Source organism: Helianthus annuus, chromosome 4 (assembly GCF_002127325.2).
Source record: "Helianthus annuus cultivar XRQ/B chromosome 4, HanXRQr2.0-SUNRISE, whole genome shotgun sequence".
NCBI classification, from domain to species: Eukaryota; Viridiplantae; Streptophyta; class Magnoliopsida; order Asterales; family Asteraceae; genus Helianthus; species Helianthus annuus.
Window position 1 is genome coordinate 13207395 of NC_035436.2, and position 13965 is coordinate 13221359.

A 13965-nucleotide genomic window follows, 5' to 3' on the forward strand; every position below is an offset into this window, starting at 1 on the left:
AGCCTTATTTTGCTCCACCCTGGTCAGGCTATGTAGTCTTTACTGGACTCACGCTGGCTTCAGAGTTTAGGTTTTTTTAGGTGTTCCGCTGGCAAAACTACACCAGCTCGGCTCGAAAAAAGCTCGATACATCTTGAACCGAGTAAAGTTTTAGATGTCGAGCTTAATAAACCCGTGAGGTTAAACGAGCCAAATATAATAGTTTTATATGTCGAGCTTAATAAACCCGTGAAAGAAAGCAAGCTCAATCTCTTTTCTCTCTTTAACAAAAGAGAACAACTAGTGGTGTATATGGTTCGGTTTAAAACCGAAATTTGTCCAAACCGATCTTCAATATGGTTTCATGAATCATGATCGTTCTATTTCGTATACTTTCGGCCGGCCAGTTTCAAAAAGTTCGAACGAGCCGAGCAAAACAAGCTCGAGCCCGAGCCTAAAAACAAGCTCGTTTACTAAACGAGTTCGAGCCCGAGCTTCGCTTATCGAACTCGAACCGGCTCGCGAGCCTAAACGAGCTTTCTGTTTATATATTTTTTATTAATATATATTAAACATATATTTATATAATAATAATTACCATTTATATAAATATACAAAATAACTAAATTATATGCACAATAATAATTATAATTAATATAAATTAACAGTGTTGCAAAAATCGCGATTACTCGGCGATTAATCGCCGACTAGTCGCTAGTCGGCCTCCTACCGAGTAATTTTTCACTAATCAGTAAAAAAATCGCTAGTCGGTCAAAGCCGCCCTAGTCGGCCCATTTGAAATCCTTACAAAACAGGCCCAAGATTACAACTTTAGCCCATTCTCCTTATCCCTTACCCTAATATGACGAAAAATTTGAGTCGGAGAAAGAGGACGAAGTAGACGAGGAGATTGAATACGAGTCGGATGGTGTCGAAATCATTGAACACTCCGGGGATGACGATTACATTTGAGCTATTTGTTAATGTTTGAATTTTAAGAACTGAGACTTGTTATGTTATGACTTATATGTAAATTTAGTTTGTATTTTGAACTACTTTTACCTTTTTAAGTATTATATTGATACACATCCATGAATAATTTTCAAGCTCAGCTCGGGCTCGATAAGGCTCGGCTCGTTTCGAGCTTTTTCTCGAGCCGATCTCGAGTAGCTCGCGAGCCGCTCGGCTCGTTTGCACCCCTATGGATGTGTGAGTATATATAAACATATTTATAAAAATAATAAAATTTACATATAAAGTTCCGATCCGATTAATCCTGAGTAATCCCGAGTAGTCGCTAGTCCCCACCTCACCGGCCGACTAGCGACTAGCGAGTTCTCCAACCTTGTAAATTAATAAACAAACACTAAATGAGTCAAGCCCGAGCCGAGCTCGAGCTTGAAAAATTACCTTCGAGCCGAGCTCGAGCTTGAAAAATTACCTTCGAGCCGAGCTCGAGCTTTAGAAATAAAGCTTGAATCGAGCTGAGCTCGAGCTTTCATATGTTAAACGAGCTCGAGCCCGAGCTCGAACCTGGTCGAGCTCAGGCTCGGCTCAGCTCGTTTGCACCCCTACTCTCTCTATATATACACACAGATCACAGAACTAACTCTCCACAAATCCGGCGCCGGCACCACCGCCATAGCTCTCATCATCGGTTGCTACTTCATCTTCTTCCGATCCAGTGATGAAATCGAAAGGTAGGGATAGCGGCAGCGCCGGTTACCAGTAGTTGTTGATGGTGAAGAAAACGAAGGAGATGAGAGAGAAAGCAGGAGCGGATGAGAGAGAGAGAGAGAGAGAGAGAGAATAGGAACGTAGACTTCGACGGACGGAGGCTGTTTTTGGTTTGGGCAGCGGCGAGAGCTGGATTCTGGTACACGACGAACTTTGTGGCCGGATTAGACGAGTCCTTTCTTCCTCCTGCCTCCATTGGTGGAACGATTTGTGTTGATTTGTGATTTGGTGAGTTGGGGTTTAGGGTTTGTTCTATTGTTCCGCCATTGATGAAGCTTTTTGAGTTCTTAGGTTCAAATAGGACCGAAGAGTTTTTTTATAACTGAGTGGGTAATTTACTCTTCAATATATCTACAAAGATATGGGTAATTCCGTAACATATAATCTTGAGTTTTTAGGATAACTTTGATGTTTGATTACTCAACTAAAAGAGTGTTCGACTGTCTAATTGTATTGAAAACTTGTTGATTAGAAATTTGAATTGGTCAAGCAAAGGAGTGTTTGACCGTCTAATTGGTTGTTAATTAGAAATTTGTGTTGCAGTTTTTTTTTGTATTGGAAGGAAGAATCAATAGCATGTGTTTTAGACCGATCTTCTGGATTAGGACTCCATTGTCGCTGTTACCAGCGTAACTTGTGTTCCCCTGCTGTTGCATCCATCTCGATCGAGAGAGAGAGAGAGAGAGAGAGAGATGAAAAAGACGAAAGTGGAAGGAGAGGTTCTCAGGCAGTGGGAGAGGTGGGTGGTGGCAGCGACGACAGGTGAGTGGTGGTCGGGTGGTTGTGGTGGGGGGAATGGGTGGTTAGAGTGTGAAAGATTGTAGAGATAGAGAGATAATATATGTATTTGTTTAATATATAATCAAAATTCTTTTATTTATTATTTTTTATAATTGTTTATTTTATTAATTAAAGTAAAATGACCAAAATACCCTTATGTGAGTAAGAAAGCAACAAATCCTTACTCGAAGAGAGGGAGAGATAGTTTATGATCGAAGACCACGAACTTTAGGAATGGGGTCAGTGCAAAGCAGAAGATGAATTCATTGGTAGAATGTCAAGGTCAAATCGTGAAAGCAAAGTGAGTCTTAAGTCTACGCAACTAATGGTAGGGGGGTCACTAGGTCAGATTTAACCATAAAAAATAACTGAGTTAGGGCTAAAGGACATAACTTGCAAGGGTTTGCAAACATCGAGTACGTCTTTTGTAATTTTTGAAGATAAAGGACACACTTTGCAATATAGTGTCAAACATAAATGACGATTTTTGTAATTTACTCACATATTTAATAAATCAATAATTATCTCTAATCTCCACATATAATAAAAGAAACCATGTTAGGGACACATGACGTTCTATGAAGCAGTCTTAATTATTTTTTTAAATGTTTATTATGGAAAGTCGTTTATTGATAATATTAAATTTAAATTTTGTAAAAGAGATTTTAATGATAAAGACAAAGATAACTGATAATATATATTAATTATTATAATCGTATATTAATTATTAAAATATAAAAAAATATATTAGCGTTTTAAATATTTATAAAGATAAAGATTTTATTTAATTTGTAGTTTCAATTGTTTTTATATTTTGATGATAAGAAAAAGGATAACTGATAATCACATATTAAAATAAAAATATTTATTTTAATCAACTGTTTCGTTAAAAGGATTTGTTCAATATATATAGAACATATATATTTTTTATACATTTCTAGTGGTGGTCGAAGTAGTCGGCCTTTGGATATAGCTCCAAAAGGGTGGATTTACACGTGGAAAACAGTTAGCCGTTAAAAAAAAGAATCATATTTCTAATAAAGGATCTTATTATCCCGTTTTACACTCCAATGAAATAATAATATTAAATCATAATATCCAGCTTATTTCTTGTATATTTAATATTTTTTACTAAAATATTTCTTTTCTTTTTTTCTGCTGATTATCTGACATCAAGTAATACGTAAGTTTCTAACCTGATAATAAATAAAAAAACAAAGTAAAATGTTATAAATCATGTAATACACAACTCTCTAACCTAATAAAAAATAAAGTGAGATGTTACAATAAGTAAATAATACCTCAAAGTTTCTTTTGTTAGAAAACACATCTTGATGACTAAATGTTTTAACAGATTACATTATTCGTGTAAGATATGTGTTTATTTAAATCGTGCAATACACCGGTTTTTAAAAGATGTAACTATTTCATTACTTAGTATATATAAACTTATATTTATTCAACCCGTGTAATACACGAGGTTCTAACCTAGTTAAAATATAAAAGACTACCCATGGCATTATAGCCTAGTGGTATCTTGGTGGTGGGATAAGGCTTATGACCATTAGGTCATGGGTTCGATTCTCACAAAGGGGGTTTTTCCCAGATTTATTGGGTTTCCTCCTGAATTGGTGTATAGGCATTATTGCCTAGTGGAGATGGATATGATCGGGTGGTTCTGCTGGTGGCACGATGATACTCCAGTGGTCCGTCAGTGATCCAAATTTGCCGTTCAAAAAAAAAATATAAAAGACTCAATAAATAATTCACTCTCTATAACCCATCTTTGATCCTATCTCCTTAATTCAAGATAAAATTCTTTAAGTGATTAGTGATCATTGATCGGGGCTTGCTTGAAATTTGGCCGAGTAACACTGTTTTGAGGCCTAAAACGTAATTCAATCTTGAGACTTTTTTGGTACAAATAAACAAAACTTCTAACTAATAATTCTTTTTTATCCCTAACTGTGTGGGTGGACTTCATACTAGTTTTTTAGTACCAACCCCTGAGATTTTTAATTTTTCTTTGAAAAGATCAATCTATACATGATATATTTGAAAAACAAAGCAAAAGAAAATGAGTATCATATTCGTTTAAGTCAACTTATTTATTCTTTCTAAATGGTTAAACAATGTTGTGTTCAGTGTATTACCTTTTTGTGGTCATGATTACCTCCGAAAGTTCAATGTAGCTTTTAGTTTTATAGGTTACAATGACAAGCTATTATAGTTTATGTAAGACAATCCAAACAAAATATCAGGCGTAGAGACACACAAGCATAGAAAAAACCCAACCTTGGTGTAAAATTCTTGGGTTCGCCACTACGTAATTGGACCGACAACGATAAACTAAAATGTGTATATTAAGAATATAACTCATAAGAGACACACAAGCATAGAAAAAACCCGACCTTTGTGGAAAATTCTCGGATTCGCCACTACGTAATTAGAGCGAACGATAAACTAAAATGTGTTTCTTAAGAATATAACTTATAACATAATATAATAAGTTAATCAAATAAAATAAAATTTGTGGGGCCTAAAGTTGGGGCATAATTAATTGCCTCAAATTAGTCTTCAAAATCAATAATGGATTAATGGCTACTTAGGCTACTAGGTATTGCGATGAACCAAAACTCTATAGCCATCCTACACATTTTCATCCCCTCTATTACTATCCGCCATTATCACCCTATGGGATGTGGTGATAATCCTCCACGTCACCCATCATCACAATTAAATGAAGAGAGAAGGAGAAGAGAGATGTGGATAGATCGTTGTAGGCGTGAAGATCTCCCGATCATGATGAGCCTAGGACCGTGGGGATGGTATTGGGATCTTGGTGGTCGTATCCCATAATCCCATACCTACCTACCAGCCTTATAGAGGCTCTTCTTGCATTCATTATTGAAGTCTGCTTTACCCTTTGGGTAATGATGGCAACTTTGGCAAATTAGATAACAAGTCATTTTCAATATATGCCTAACATGTTCGGTTAAATGGGTTGACATGTAAATTCTTTTTGGTGTCACTTTTTAATTTTTATATGCCTAATATATTCGGTTAAATGGGTTGACATGTAAATTCTTTTTGGTGTCCACTTTTTAATTTTTATAAAAAAAAATCTGTAACAGTATCTCTTTTTATACATAGCTGATGATATCATGCTCCTTTACTTTAATTGAATTAATAAAACGGGAAAATTACCCAAATGTCACTTGACCAACCAAAATTACCAAAATGTCACCCTCCTACGTCTATGGACGGACTCCTGCGACATGGGATGCGCCCGTCTGTCAACTTGAAGAGTTCATGAATAAGGAGGTTACATGTGTCCGACAAAGGTGATGTGTCGACAGTGGACTCCTCCTATATACTTGGCAGACTCCTTCCATATACTTGACATACTCCTCTCATATACTTGGCAGACTCCTCCCATTGGCTCGACAGACTACTCCCATATACTTGGCAGACTCCTCCCATTGGCTCGGCTGACTCTTCCCAACGGCTTGACGGACTCCTCATATTTTGGCTGACTCCTCCCATTGCTCGGCTGACTCCTCACATTTCTTTTTAATTCTATCAAATATTTATATCTATTTAATATAACAATATAACATAAAACATTACAACATAATTTAAACATTACAATATAACTTAAATATTACAACCTAAAAACGTGATATAGCATGTCATTAAAAAAAGACATTTAAATATAATTTTTCAAAATTTCAAACACCGAAAGGTGACATAAATTTTGAAATTACCTGGCACCTTCCAGAGTTTACTTGGACTAATTCAGCGTCAATAAGTTTATTTATTCATTCAAAGATCTCATTTATGTCCACATATATTGATTTTGAAATTACCGGGCACCTTCAAGAGTTTACTTGACTAATTCAGCGTCAATAAATGTGGGATTTGACTTATGTGTTTACTTGACTTTGCCTTTACATGGAATATAAATACTTGGAATACAAATGCTTGAATATAAATGTAATTTATCTTGTAAATTACAATCAAGAGACAATTTTTACTCAACCAATATGACTCCTAGACTTTCGTTTTCTAGTTTCTCTTCTTTTCACTTGTGCCTTCTTGTTGTTTTGGCCTTGTTTCGTTCATGCTCATCCAAACAAAACTCTGAACATGTATTATGCATTGACGCCGAGAGACAAGCACTTCTCCGGTTCAAGCATGGCTTGACTGATGAAACTCATCGACTTGCATCCTGGGTTGCCGAGAACAAAGATTGTTGCAACTGGTATGGGATTACTTGTGATAATTCTACAGGTCATGTTCATCGGGTTCATCTTCCTGGACATGGTGGTCATTGTCCTGCTTATTCAGCTAGTTACTTCACTGAAAAAGAATACACAGATGCATCAAACCAGAGATTGAAAGGGGATATAAGTAGATCCTTGTTGGACCTAAAGCAACTCAAGCATTTGGACTTGAGTTGCAATGATTTTAGAGGGATCCAGGTTCCTAAATTCATTGGTTCTCTTCAAAACCTTAAATATCTTAACCTTTTGAATTCCAAATTTGGTGGAACTATCCCTCCACAACTAGGGAATCTTTCAAACTTGAACGTCCTTTGTCTTGGAAGTTTTCATGAATTCAACGAGGAATCAACAAGCGTGATGAATATGCAGTGGTTGTCTGGTCTTGGTATGTTGCATCACCTGGATATGAGTGGTGTGGACCTTAGCAAAGTAGTTGATTGGCTTCAGGTGATCAATACCCTTCCTTCTTTGGTTGAACTACATTTATCTAGTTGTGCACTCTCAGATATCCATCCATATGTTCATCGTCTTAATCTAACGTCCCTTTCCTTACTTGATCTTTCTCGTAACTATTTTTATATATCCGTGCCACCACAGTGGATATCTAGTATGACCAGTCTGGTTTCTTTAGATTTAAGTATGAGCTTTCTTGGCCCTTTGCCTAGCTTCCGCAATTTGACATCTCTTGAATTTCTTTATCTGAATGGTAACAATTTGATAAACTCCTCATTAGTATTAGAAGAATTGTCCAATAGTAACCTCATCTTATTAGGTGTTAGTGCTAGTGGTATTTCAAGTTTACTTATCGATTCACTTCACAACTTAACCTCTCTTCTTAGCCTTGACCTTTCATACAATCAACTCACCAGGATAATACCTAAATCATTAGGTAACCTTTGTAATGTAAGAGAGATTGATTTGTCACGTAATAGTTTTGGTAATATTACTCTAACATATCTTCTTAAAAGTTTTCTTGAATGCAAATCACCTGCCTTAGAGTCATTGTCCTTGCGTGGGAACTATATAGATAGTATAATTCCTCTTACTATAGGACAATTATCTCTTCTAAGGACGTTAGATATTAGTCTAAATCAAGTTTCTGGTCTCATACCATACTCAATGGGGCGATTATCTTCATTGGAGGTGTTGGATCTTTCAGATAACCGCATAAACGGCAGCCTTCCCAATTGGATTGGACGACTATCATCATTGAAGGAGTTAATTCTTTCAAATAACCAACTAGATGGCAACCTTCCTGATAGCCTTGGTCAAATTTCAAAGTTGAATTCTTTAGGTTTTTCTAACAATTCGTTGACGGGTGTTGTGACAGAATCTCACTTTGCAAAACTAGTGAGCTTGAATTATCTAGATGGAGCAGGAAACAACTTAACTTTCAGACCGCAAGTTGAAAGCTGGATTCCCGCTTTCCAGTTGCGGGAACTTTATTTGAACTCTTGGGTTTTAGGGCCTGACTTTCCATTGTGGTTGCAATCACAAAAGAAATTAACGGAATTGGACATAAGTAACACACACATTTCATCACCCATGCCGGAGTCATTTTTTGATTCATTTCCCAATCTAGCTTACTTAGATATGTCAGAAAATCGCATCCAAGGAAATATAACGTTGTTGGTTATCCCTGCAACACTTGAGGAAGTCAACTTAAGCTTCAACGAATTGCTAGGATCACTACAACATTTATTGTGTTCCAATGGTGTCACAAAAATAAAGTTTCTTAACTTGGGAAATAATAATTTGTCTGGCGTCATTCCAGACTGCTGGGAGAAGTGGCCGAGTTTAGGAGTCTTAAACTTGGAGAATAACAATTTGTCTGGTGAGATTCCAAGAACATTGGGTTCTATAGATTCCTTAGAATTCTTAAGCATGCGCGGGAATAAGATCTCAGGACGTTTACCGTCTTCTCTTATGAAATTGATGAAATTAAAGGTCCTTCAACTTGGCAGAAATGAACTTACTGGGAGAATTCCAACATGGATTGGGACAAAACTCACTCTTTTGAGATTACTCAACCTTAGAGCTAACAATTTGGACGGAAGTATTCCTCATGAGATATGTTATCTTAACGATGTTCAAATCTTGGATCTTGCTCATAATAATCTTGATGGAAATATTCCAAGTTGTTTTAACAACTTTAGCATCCTTTCCGGCATAGAAGCTACCCCAAGTGATCTTTTTGCTTTCAACTTTGGCCGTGGACCAGCTTATACTATTATTGGTGATTCATTGGTGATAAAGGGACGAGAAGACACATATAACACCATTCTTGGACTAGTGATGTTGCTGGACCTTTCGAGTAACAATCTCGTTGGGCATATTCCAAGTGAACTAACATCTCTGACAGAGTTAAGATCATTGAATTTATCAAGAAATCATTTGACCGGAAGGATCCCAGAGAAGATTGGTGGCATGAAGTCACTTGAATCATTTGATTTATCATTGAACAATCTTTATGGGGAACTTCCCATTAGCTTGTCAATGCTGAATTTCTTGAGTAGCTTCAACGTGTCCTACAACAATTTCAGCGGAAGAATTCCAACGAGTACTCAGCTCCAAAGCATGAAAGAGTCCAGCTTCTTAGGTAACAAACTTTGTGGAGCTCCACTAACTCAAAATAAAGGTTGTGTACCTCGTACTTCAACAACTGATACAAGCCAAGAAGAAAAAGAAGACGGCAGAGGAGATTGGGGGTTAATTATTAGCATAGTGGTTGGTTTTGTTACTGGATTTTGGATAATTTTGGGTCCATTGATAGTGAAGAGATCATGGAGGATAGCATATTTTAATTTCTTAAGTAGATTGAGCTATATGGTTTATAATGTTACGCGTAAGTATTGTTGTCACATGTTTTCTAAGTGATGAAAAAGAGTGGAGATGTTGTAATAGGTTTCATGTTATAAGTCATAATAACGTTGTATACTTGTATTTAATAAAGTTTTAAGCTTGTATTCTGGACGAATATACAATGTTGTCTTGGTTGCTTTAGTAAAACGATATAACCAGTGAAGGTTTTATTTATTTATTTATTTTTTCTAAATAACTAAAACACAAAGCCCTTTGAAAACATCTACTGTTTCCCTCTTTCATCCAAAGTAATAATATTGCTTTGTTTAAAGTTCGTAAAGGTTTCTTTGCTAAACCATATGTTTGGTTATTACGCTTAAAAATGACATAATACACTAGGGCTGGCAATAGGTAACCTGCTAAGACACATACAATAAAACTAATTACACATTAGCCAAAGGCGTGGTTTCGCACTTTCGCTAAATACTCACAATTGTTCATAGGGTGTTAATGAAAACCTTGCAAGATATTTGATCATTTTAATCAATTCTTATAAGAGTTACCAAACCTAAAATGATTCCTCAAAACTATGGTAAATATTATTATAAGTTAATGTTGAACAAATATGTTTTCAGTATACTGAGCGGGATGAAGTCGAATGCTTAGACTTGAATGAAAAACAATAAATATGTTCGTATAAGTTTTGCATCTGGCAGTTCAATTTCCGTGAGTTTAACGTGAATGACGATGTTTTTGCAAATGATTCTGTTGAGCTGCTGACAGAGCGGTATCGATTTTAAGAAAAATAACGAAAACGGAATCGATGCGCGTAGATTTGGCGAGTTGTTGATATCTTCAGGGATTGTGCTGAATGATAGTGTGTATTGGGTAACATTTCACAATGGATATGATTTCGGATATTTGTTGAAAGTGTTAACATGTCAGAATCTGCCTGATACACAATCTGGATTTTTTAGTTTGATTAATATGTATTTTCCCACCATTTTCGATATTAAACATCTGATGAAGTTCTGCATGAAGAACGATGTTTTAACCAAGTCCATCCGAGTACAATAAATGGGCATCTTGGGCCGGTGATGTTTTTATTTATTAGTTTAGTTTATTATGGGTCAAACAATAGTATGTTTATGTTTTATTTATTTGGGCCGCAGGCCATGTAAATGGGTCGAACAGAAACCTCTAAGTCCGGTAGGGTATGTAGCGGACTAGAACAAGCAGTTTGGGCCAAGCTTTATGAACCGGCACGTCCTCAAGGATAACTACCGAGCGGTTATCTCTGAAACGACATATCCCTTTGATTTAAAACGTTGTGACTGCTGAGAACGTGCCTGTTCATCGCTATAAAGCCGCTGCAAATCCTTGTTCTTCGGTTCGGTGGTTAGTTCAAGTTTGTAAAGAAACAAGTTAGTATTATTCAAGTTCTAGTTCATTCAAGTTCGTGTTCGGTTAGTTATCATTCACAAGTTTGTTTTTTTCATTCGATTCATAATGAAGTACTGTGATTGTTGTGGGTTGTTTGAAAACGATTGTGTATGTGGTCACAACACCGTCCGTTCCGAATGGTCCTGGGTTTCCGATGACGATGATACCAACATTGGTATCAGAGCCAAAGGTTTAACAGGAAGCGGAAGGGGTTGTGATCAAGAAGGAAACCGGGTTCATGGAAACAAAGGGAAATCGGTGGAAACCGATTATGGTGAGGAGGATATTGTTCGTAGTGGAAAGTGCGGCCGGGCGGCGGAAGAGGATGAGTACGCGCAGGGGAAGCCAACCATGCGAACCGGGAAATCACCAACGAAAAAGTTTCCAAAGAAAGTGTTTCAAAAGGGTTTCGTGAAGAAGTCCGGGAAGAAATCCAGTGCACCAGTGGGTAGGCCGAGAAAACCGGGGGTTCGGTGTTTCAAGTGCAAGGAATTCGGCCACATCGCATCGATTTGCCCAAGTAAGTACATCAAGTTATCACTGTTGCCAATTGAAAGTGATTATATTGTGAAAGATACTTGCGGGGGCAAATGGGATTCAATATGGGTTGTTGATCCCACGTTCAAAACACATATGACGGGAAACCGGAATATGTTTAAGTGTTTCAAGAGACACTTTGGGGTTGTGACGAACGAAAGTAGGAAGGACTTTTCGTTTGTACATGGAATAGGAGAAGTAAGAGTGCCGGTGGACGGCAAAGATAAGACAATCCCGTGCGTAAGTTATGCACCAAGTCTAGACAAGAATGTTCTAAGTCTAGAACAACTCTTGTTTCAAGGGATTGAGACGGTCACCATGGGTGAAACATGTGTGTTAAAGAAAATGTTTGGTTGTCAGTCGAAAGGGTTCGACATCTACGAAGACAAGTCGGAAGTCGATTTGGAACAAGATTATCTTAATGCGTTCTACGATAATCTTGGGGTTGATAATGGCTACAAGAAGGAGAAGAAGGAATTCCAAGAGTGTTTGGGGGATTATTATGAACGGGAATTCGAGAAAGCGAAAAACAAAAAGAAAGTGTACGGTGTGTAAGATTAAATATATTACTTATTAATATTTAATCTATAGCCATCATAATCATTTACATTATAGAGATCAAAATATATTAGAACCTATTATTTAATTAGTTGGTAATTGTTGATGGACCATATTACCCTTAGTAACTAATTAGGTTTCCTCCTGGGTGCTTATATAAGGAGAGTTATGTGGAGGTTTAGGGGTTACTCAGTTACACAATTCACACACCCCATAAGCCATAACATCATCACGAAACCTCCTCTCCTAACCGATACCCTTTTCGGTTTCTAAGTCCCCATCATCAGTTAGCATCCTAAGGAGGAACCAGATCAAAATGACAGGCATGTCGAACTCCCTCACAGGATTCTCCTCTGCACTGTCTGCGGTGACAGGTATGATTTATATTGTTTTCTTCATGCATAAACAGAACTGAACCAACATGTGGTATCAGAGCATATGTTGATTAGTCAGTTCTGTTTTCGTATCCATAATTCTGGGATTGAAACTTGGAAAACGGAATTTTTTTGAAACCTTATGAACATAACAGCCGATTTCGAGTCATAGAGATCGACTCGAGATCTTTGTTTTCGGGAAAAAGATTAATTATTTGTTCACCGAATTAACTGGATTATGTTTTTAACCGAAATCTATTTAGAAAAACTAATAAAATTCAGGTTTCGGGTTCCAGAATTTATGTTTTATGTTTTAGGGTTCATCATGTTCTTGAGAAAATTCGAAGTATTCTGTTATGTTTTGGAATGATTTAGGATTAATGGGTGTTTTTTCCATGTTTGATCTAATTTTATCTTTTAATTTTATTCGAAACTGTTATTAGATAAACAGTTATTATTTTTCGAAATATGTTGATAAAATTAGATCACCTTAAAACAGGAAATAATATCTCATAATCCCTTAGTTTTCGAATTTTCGGTTATGATATCACAATTAACAGCTGTTAGCGAGGTTGCTACTCGCAACCATAACGTCATCACTCGAGACCACGAGGTTGCTACTCGCAACCATAACGTCATCACTCGAGACCACGAGGTTGCTACTCGCAACCATGAGGTTGCTACTCGCAACCATGAGGTTGCTACTCGCAACCATAACGTCATCACTCGCAACCATGAGGTTGCTACTCGCAACCATAACGTCATCACTCGAGACCATGAGGTTGCTACTCGAGACCATGAGGTTGCTACTCGCAACCATGAGGTTGCTACTCGAGAGCAAAAGGTCTGCGACTCGCAACCATAACGTCATTAGTCGAGACCGTAGTTGCGACTCGAAATCTCATTAGTTCGATCCGCGCTAACAGGTGGTTTGCTATTAAATAATTGGTTTTTGTAATTATTTAGTTAATTAATGAGGATCAAATAATGTTTTACAAAACCAAAATGGCTTTACTTGAATGAGTTTTTGATATATCATTTCTGGCCAAAGCTGACTTGATACATCTACTTATCATCCAAGTATTACGAAAGCTATGTTGTGTGTGCATCATAAGCATGAATGTCTTAATTTCTGGCCAAAGCTGATCTAATTCATTCATAGATGGCATACTCAACAAGTGCATAACTAAAGTGTTTGTCTCAATTTCTGGCCAAAGCTGATTTGTTACAACCACTTTGCACATATGCTTAAATGATTACACTTCTGGCCAAAGCTGTTTTGTCTTCGTTTAAGTAGAACTTTAAGTAGTCTATTATTTTGATGTTAGTAATAGACATATCACAACCTCTTCACATAATGATCCTTATATTAATGATCCTCAATTAATTTTTGTGATCATTTTGTCTGCCTTATTCTTAGTACCCATATTTTTACTCACTATGATTTTCTTCTATAAATCTATATCTCA